Consider the following 8,247-nt stretch of genomic DNA (forward strand, 5'->3'; position numbering starts at 1 on the left):
GGTAAGCAGGAGAGCTAAAATAAATATGTCTTGAGCACTGGGGTTGATGTAATTGACTTTTTCCCTCCCCACAAATTGTTGGCCTTGTTCCAAAATTTGGAATCAATATTATGGTTATTTTTGTTGTTGCTTTTATTACTATGGATGTTTTTGTTTCCAGATTTTCAGTTTCAGAGCAAAAATAAAACTGAAAAATCCAATAAAATGAGAGGTCAATAAAACAGGAATTCACTAAAACGAGAATTCACAAAAAAAAAAAAAAAAAGCTGAAAATGTAATTGCCAACACTGTTATTATGAACGTGAGAAATGACGTATTATTTTACAGTAAAGATATAATAGCAATTAAAAATAAACAAACGACGACTTCCACTTAACGACTTTGTAAAGTTGTGAAGCAAGTTTTTAAGTGAGTCATTAAAACTGGGAATTTAAATGATACAATAGTGAGAAAACTCGTTAAAGTACAAAGGATTTATGTACTTGAGAATATTGTGAGTTCAAACTACACCGCAGGTATAAAAGTAAACATGGTTTCTAATAAAAAAAGGTCTATATGGTTGTTTTGTTTTTTTACTTGTTTCAGTCAGTTGCGGCCAGGCCTTGGCATCACTTTGAACAGTTTACTCAAACAGATCAACCCCAAGCTCTGTCGGGGCAAACCTATATCAACAATGGCTTAGAAATACAGAAGATACTGCCATAACTTTCAGCAAAAATAACCTTGTGTAATTACAATAAATGACCTCTGGAATGGCAATGAAAGTAAAGAAAACAAAATCAATGATAACCAGAAAGAAAACAACAGTCACCTTAAAATAAATATTACAATTGATAGAAAACCAACTGCATGATTTTAGATAAGGAACAAAATCAACAAAATGTTGGATATCAATTCTCATAGTAAATAAACGCGTCTTTTTTTCATGGCTTAGTTAGAGGAAGAAGGACAATGTCTCAGTTTCTTTTCAAGGCCTCTAAATACTTGAAAGAGGTGCCTTTAACCATTGTTCAAGGTACCTGAGGGCCCCAGGTAATAATGTTGAAATAGATGAGAGATTAAGTCTATAGCAATCAACTAAGAAGGCTAAGCTATGTGGTTAAGAAGCTTGCTTTGCAACCGTGTGATTTTGGGTTCAGTCCCACCATAGAGCACTTTAGACCAGTGTCTTCTACTATGACCCTGGACCAACCAATGCCGTGTGAGTCAATTTGGGATAGACACTTTGTGGAAGCCAATTGTAAATATGTTTGTGTGTGTGTGTACACATACACACACAAGGGGTCCTTGAAAAATTCCTGGCTTTGGATAAAAGAAAGTACAGGAAGATCAGTTTATTATGATTTTAATTCAACATATTCTCCTCTCAAAGGATAAAAGGCACAGCTGACCTCCGTGGAATTAGATCTCAGAATGTAAAGACAGACAAAATGCTGCTAAGTATTTGGCCTGGCGTATTAATGGTCCTGCTAGCTTGCTACCTTAGAGAAGAATTTAATATTAAATTTCTTTTGAACAGATTCAGTATTTCTCATTCATTAATAAAATGGCTATCATTTTTGACGACATCCGTATATAAGATATATATATAAACTTTGAATGTAAATTGTGACAGCAGGCAAAAATGACATTTCACAGGAAATTAAAGTACTAGGTGACTAATTTTTGATTCAGTTTCAAATGTCATTTGTGTCAGCATGCACACTTCATTTAAATATACAAAATTAATTCTGAAATAAGGATTTTATTTACATACATAATTCTTAAATATAAAAACAATTTCAATAAAGATTTACTGTAATCACTAATAGGAAAATAATCCTTTCTACTAGGGGCCTGAGATTTTGGGGAAGGGACTTGTTGATAACATTGGCCCCAGTGCTTGAGCGGTACTTATTACTTTGACCCCAAAAGATAAAACACAAAGTTGACCTCAGCGGAATTTGAACTCAGAACGTAAAGGCGGACAAAATGCGACTAAGCATTTCGTCTGGCATGCTAACAATTCTGCCAGCTGTCACCTTATTAATGGAAAAATAATAATTTTCGTTATGCCTTCTTTTAAAAGATTAACTGTGAGTTTTAACCCTTTAACTGCGTAATTTTATTTTATGGGTTTTCCCATAATGATGTTAATTATCCACTAAAACATAGAATTGGTATTTTCTGAAAGTCACATTGCCTCATAATAAATTTGGCATATTTCAACATAAGATATTTTGAAACCTGACATTCCTCAACAAAAGACAGATTGGTATATAAAACAGCTTTCTACAATTAAGGAAATAAAATTTTGAGTGGATATAATCTGATTTCTACAGTAAAAGTGTTAATAGGAAATCATCATCATCACCACTAACACCACCATCATCATTATCACCAATGTAACCACCACCATCATCATTAAGGTGGCGAGCTGGTAGAATCGTTAGCAGGCCGGGCAAAATGCTTGGCAACATTTCACCTGTCCTGATGTTCTGAGTTCAAATTCTGCTGGGGTTGACTGTGCCCTTCATCCTTTCAGAGTCGATAAAATATGTACCAGTTAAACACTGGGGTCAATTTAATCAACTCAGCCCCTCCCCTAAACCTTTTGGCTTTGTGACAAAATTTGAAACCAGTATTATTATTATTATTATCATTATTATATTCACTTTTCCCATGATGGTATGGGTTAGGTGAGATTCCTTGAAGCAGTATTCTATAGCCAGATGCCCCTCCTGATGTCAAACCTTACTTGCTTTCAAATAAGGTACTTCATTCTACTGGTCTTTGCATGTTGCACTGCCAAGCTGTGGTACACACTGTTTATTCAGAATATAAACAAACATCAAAAGCACTCACTACACTCTCGAAGTGGTTGGCGTTAGGAAGGGCATCCAGCTGTAGAAACTCTGCCAGATCAGATTGGAGCCTGGTGTAACCATCTGGTTCACCAGTCCTCAGTCAAATCGTCCAACCCATGCTAGCATGGAAAGCGGACGTTAAACGATGATGATGATCATCATGGGGATGACAGAGGACGGAGACTCCTGGAGGTTTGCTGCACTTGAAAAGACATGTTAAGCTAAGTAAAAGCATGGTTGCCCTTGCATGCAGGCTCACCCGCTGAGTATCCCACATAAAAAGCACCGATGCTGGTGCTGTGTAAAAGCACCCAGTACACTCTGTAAAGTGGTTGGCATTCGGAAGAGCATCCAGCTGTAGAAACCATGCAAAAACAGACGGGGAGCGTGAACAGCCCTTCAGCTGGTCAGCTCCTGTCAAACTATGCAACCCATGCCAGCATGGAAAACAGACATATGATGATAATGATGATGATGATATAGGTGCAGACATGGCTGTGTGGTTAAGAAACCTGCTTTGCAAGCACCTGGTTGAGTTCAGTCCCACAGTGTGGCACTTTAGGCAAGTAATTTCTACTACAGCCCCATGTTGACTGATGCTTTGTGAGTGAATTTGGTAACCAGAAACTATGTGGAAGCTTGTCATATATGTGTGTGTGTGTATGTCGCTGTGTCTGTGTTTGTCCCCCCACCACCGCTTGACAACTGGTGCTGGTGTATTCATTTCCCTGTAACTTAGCAGTTTGGCAAAAGAGACCGATAGAATAAGTCCTAGGCTTATAAAAAAAAATGTAAGTACTAAGGTTGATTCATTTGACTAAAAATTCAAGGCGGTGCCCCAGCATGGCCACAATCAAATGACTGAAACAAGTAAAAGAAAAGAACAAAAGAAATATACATACACCCACGCAGACACACACAGCTGTGACTACAGAGTAATCTCTGCCCAAAATATGAACAATAGCTTCAAGCTGATATGAACAGCTGATAAACAAACATTACTGAAAACTCAACTGATCTTCACAGATTTCTTATTTGCCCCACCCACTTTCTTCAGATCAATAGGGCTGATTATTGATAGGAGTCATATTGACAAAGAATAATCAAAGTTACCAAATAATGATTTTTAAAAATTAGGTATTAAATCTCTGAGTATGTGGGAGGAAAGTTCTGATGTTTAGTGCTTTGTTTAATGGTTCTCTCGTTTGTACAAGGTTTTGTTACATTAAGTGCAAGGTACAAAGCCTTATAGCATTGATGAAAGGGATTAGGTTAGAGACAGGGGGAAGGAGTCGGTTTTATCAAGGTTTATCGAAGACTTCTAAATGTGAGTAGCCGTGTAAGTCTACAATCAGAACCTGCTTTCCTTCCATGTATCTCGTACTTTAACCACTTGTCTCCTAGCAAAAAAGCCGTTACCTCGCCACACCTGGGAATTTGTAGTCTTGCAAGCAACATAGCAGCCTTATTGGTGCCAGCTGTGATGCAAAAAAGTACCAGTACATGTTGTAAAGCGATTGATGTTAGGAAGGGCATCAAGCCATTGAAACTATGTATGTCAGAACGGACACAAAGGAATGCTACAGTCCTCTGGACCTGCTGGATCTTTTCTAGCCCTCAAACCCATGCCAGTAAAATAATAAGAGACAGAGATATTACAAAGACCTAACTGCACCCCACCCATCTTCTTATATTAAAAGTTAATTCATGTTTTTTGTAATTAAGTTAATCTATAATTTTTATTAGTTATTGGAATGCTGGTCTGAAGTCCAAAGGTTCATTGGTGTGTGTGTATTATCACTGGCCATGTATTGTCTGTTGGACAAACACATTCTAATATTGATCTGGTAAGCTATCACATGCTGCCAGCATGAAAAGCAAACATTAAATGATGATGATGATGATGATGATGATGATGCCACAATCCAACAAAGGAGACCTATCATCATCATCATATTGTTTTAACTTCCATATTTTGATGCTGGCATGAATCAGACAGAATTTGTTGAGGTAGAGTCTCTATGGCTGGATGCCCTTCCTGTTGCCAAATCCCCACCCCACTCCACCTGTTTCTAAGCTAAGTAATATTTTCCCATGGCCAGACATGTTTTCATGGAAGATTGGAAATGAACGACACTGTTTGTATCATAGTAATGTTCATTTACAATGTTGTGTGATGTCAAGACAAGGACACACACACACACACACACAGAGGGTGGGCCAAAAGTCACATGGAAAATAAATTCAATATGTTCTGGAATTGTCAAAGACATGCTTCATTTTTTTCTAAAATTGAATAAAATAAACAAAATAATGGTGAATACACATGTACTTTTACTTGATGAACAAAATGAATAATAATGGTTTCAAATTTTGGCACAAGGCCAGCAATTTCAGAGGAGGGGGGTAAGTTGATTACATGACATCATCGCCCAACTTGTACTTATTTTATCGATTCCAAAAGAATGAAAGGAAAAGTTGACCTTGGTGGAATCTGAACTCAGAACGCAAAGACAGACGAAATGTTGCTAAGCATTTTACCTGTGGTAACGATACTGCCAGGTCGTCGTCTTAGCAAAATAATGTATAATAATAGTGCCTTTAACAGTTTTATTGACCACACAATGATGAAAGAAAGTCAACCTTTGTAGGGGACAAACACACACACACACATATCTATCTATCTACACACACGACTGGCTTCTTTCAGTTTCCAAATCCACTCACAAGGCGTTGGTTAGCCTGAGGCTATAGTACAAGACACTTGTCTGAGTTGCCATGCAGTGGGACTGAACCCAGAACCATGTGGTTGGAAGCGAATTTCATGAGGTCTCAAATTTGTATGGAAAGGATAGTAGCAAATATGTGATCTTTTGGGAATATGTACATATTTGCACTTGCTTTCCCATCAGCAATCTGATGAGACTAAGTACTCAAATTGTCAGGTAATGTTACATTGGGAAAGGATGGTGTCCAGTTCAAGATGACATTTATCTTCAGTTCATTTCATTTGGAAATTTAGTTAAATACTGATTCTCAAGAGGCTTTCTGGACCAAAGAGACATTCATTTTTAATGTCATTAGAAGAAAGTAATTTTTTATCCAATGAAAGACGATAGTAATGAAAGTATTACTTGAATCATGAAACTTTATTTCTCCTCATAGCACACCAGTATATACTATCATATATATATTTGTTTTACACATTGACACTTACAAATGTAATCCCCTTTCCTTTCATGTCCTTGAACAGAGGTTGGGGAACTTCTTTAACCAGTTACCCCAAAATATATATATTTATGCTGACGTTACCCGCTAGATTTGAAAGGAAAAAAAATCATAGATTCTTTGAATTCAAAAGGTTTATTGAATCTATTTACACGTTCATTACATTGGACAGATTCAGTGTTGCTAGAAGAAAAAATTCTGTTGTAATGGAACACATTTTTCATGTAATTTTACTTATATCTAATGAGTTCTTATTATCCCCAAGAATTTCCTTTTTACCCTACTTGGGGTAATTTACCCCAGTTTGCCAACCCCTGACCTAGAACCTTGGTTATCATTCCTATTAATCTACTGCCTTTCGGTTGCACCAGTTGAAATGACAGAGTAATAAAGTACAAGCTAAAGAGTAGATGGTTTGCATCTTTTTAAGTGTGATGGTTTCAGAAAGGTTAACCATTCATAATACAATAACAGAAATCCCTAGCTAGGTAGTGAAATACATGCATAAAAACTCATCAATAAATGAAGATGCTAGTGATACTACATAGGATTTAATTGCTAGACATTTAACTCTTACAAGCCCAGTCCATTTAGCTGTGAATATGTACCAAACAATGCTCTGTGCAGTCACATACATGACAAGTATTATGTTAGCTTGTAGTGCTGAGCTAAAGAACAAGCTAAGATCCTGAGATCTTACATAAATTCTCCCTTTGATAATGCTGAAAGTGTTTCATCTACAAGATCTCCAGATGTCATCAGCATATTATTTTATGTCTGCTGTTTAGCTTTGGATCATCCCTGACTGCAGGTAACCTATGAACAAGTGTGCTCCAGCTGTGATCAACCTTTCTTTAAATCACTGTTTGAGATTACATTATTACGTGTCATTCATAGGTGTGGTTTGAGAGAGGTTTGCAGCTATTTTTCGCAAGTCAGATCACCTAGAGCAGGGGTTCTCAAACATTTTTTTTTATCTATGGACTCCTTTGATTAATATTTTATTCCGGTGGGCCCCCATTGCCATTCGATGTTTAAAAACTAATTTTGCAGAAACTTCTTTCAAAATTCCTTTTTTTTTTTTCACACATTCACTCATGTAGGTTGAACTATTTAAAATGTTAGAGAAAGAAACCTAGCTGTTTCTTGCACTACATACCAACACATACATCTAAAGCAAATTTTTTTCAGGGGTCCTTAAAATACTATAGTGGATTTACTATTTTGTTGCGTCGACACCCCACTCCAATCTGATATAGACCCTGGTTGAGAACAAAAAATCTAGAGGTTGCAGCAGTTGCTCGTAGGAATTGAAGTTATAGAAGTTGGTGCCACAGAGGGCTGAGTTCAAATTTCTCCGGCACTGAAAATAAGTGCCTGTAAATAAGCAAGTTTGATCTAAATAACTATAAACTCACCATTTCTTCAGAAATGGTTTCGTCACTCGCCAAATATGAAGCACTACATGGTTCTGTCTTGTTTAGCTCTAAGCAAACTCTGATTGACCAAACTTATGATTAAAAGAATTCCACTCAAGACTACATTCTTCAATGTGTCCTCTCTTTTCTAAGGCAGTGTATAATATTAGGAAAATTTGGTTGTTATTTCTAACAGGTAGAACGGATGAACACACAGAGACCAGGGCCACCTTAGTATCATTATAGACCCCTATAGTATTTATTATCTACTGACGGTAAGCCACAACATACATAGATTAGAACTGGGTCTCCGGGCAACTGTTCAGTGTCCACGTTTAAAGAAGGCTCTGGCAGAGACTCTCTCGTTGACACTATAGATGTGATAAGTCTTAAATATATGGTATACATAAATCACTACATCTAGCTAGTATCGCACACAGTTGTTTTCAGTTCGAATACAATTTACTCAGAGCTGATTTACTTGATATATAAATACGTCGGTATTTAAGACCGAAGGATTGGTTAGCGTCATGCTTCAACAAGCCGTAACATATATATATATATATATATATATATATATATATATATATGACATAGCAGATATATAAGCGTAAAGAATATATTTCAACCAGTTTAGTCAACTATTTGTAGATCACTTTTGTGATCAACAAATAGTTAACATCAAGTTAGCATATAAGGAGGTGCGACCTTACCTTACATGATAAACATGGAACAAAAACATTAGAAAATTGACG

The 8,247-nt window shown here is 36.6% G+C and overlaps 1 protein-coding gene across 1 annotated transcript in view; it reads right to left on the bottom strand.

The window, feature by feature from the left end:
- LOC106882104 (methionine synthase reductase) overlaps positions 1 to 8,247 on the bottom strand; it is a 30,757-nt gene that overhangs the window by 20,711 nt on the left and 1,799 nt on the right. The window lies entirely within an intron of this gene.

Source organism: Octopus bimaculoides, chromosome 17 (genome assembly GCF_001194135.2).
Source record: "Octopus bimaculoides isolate UCB-OBI-ISO-001 chromosome 17, ASM119413v2, whole genome shotgun sequence".
Lineage (NCBI taxonomy): Eukaryota > Metazoa > Mollusca > Cephalopoda > Octopoda > Octopodidae > Octopus > Octopus bimaculoides.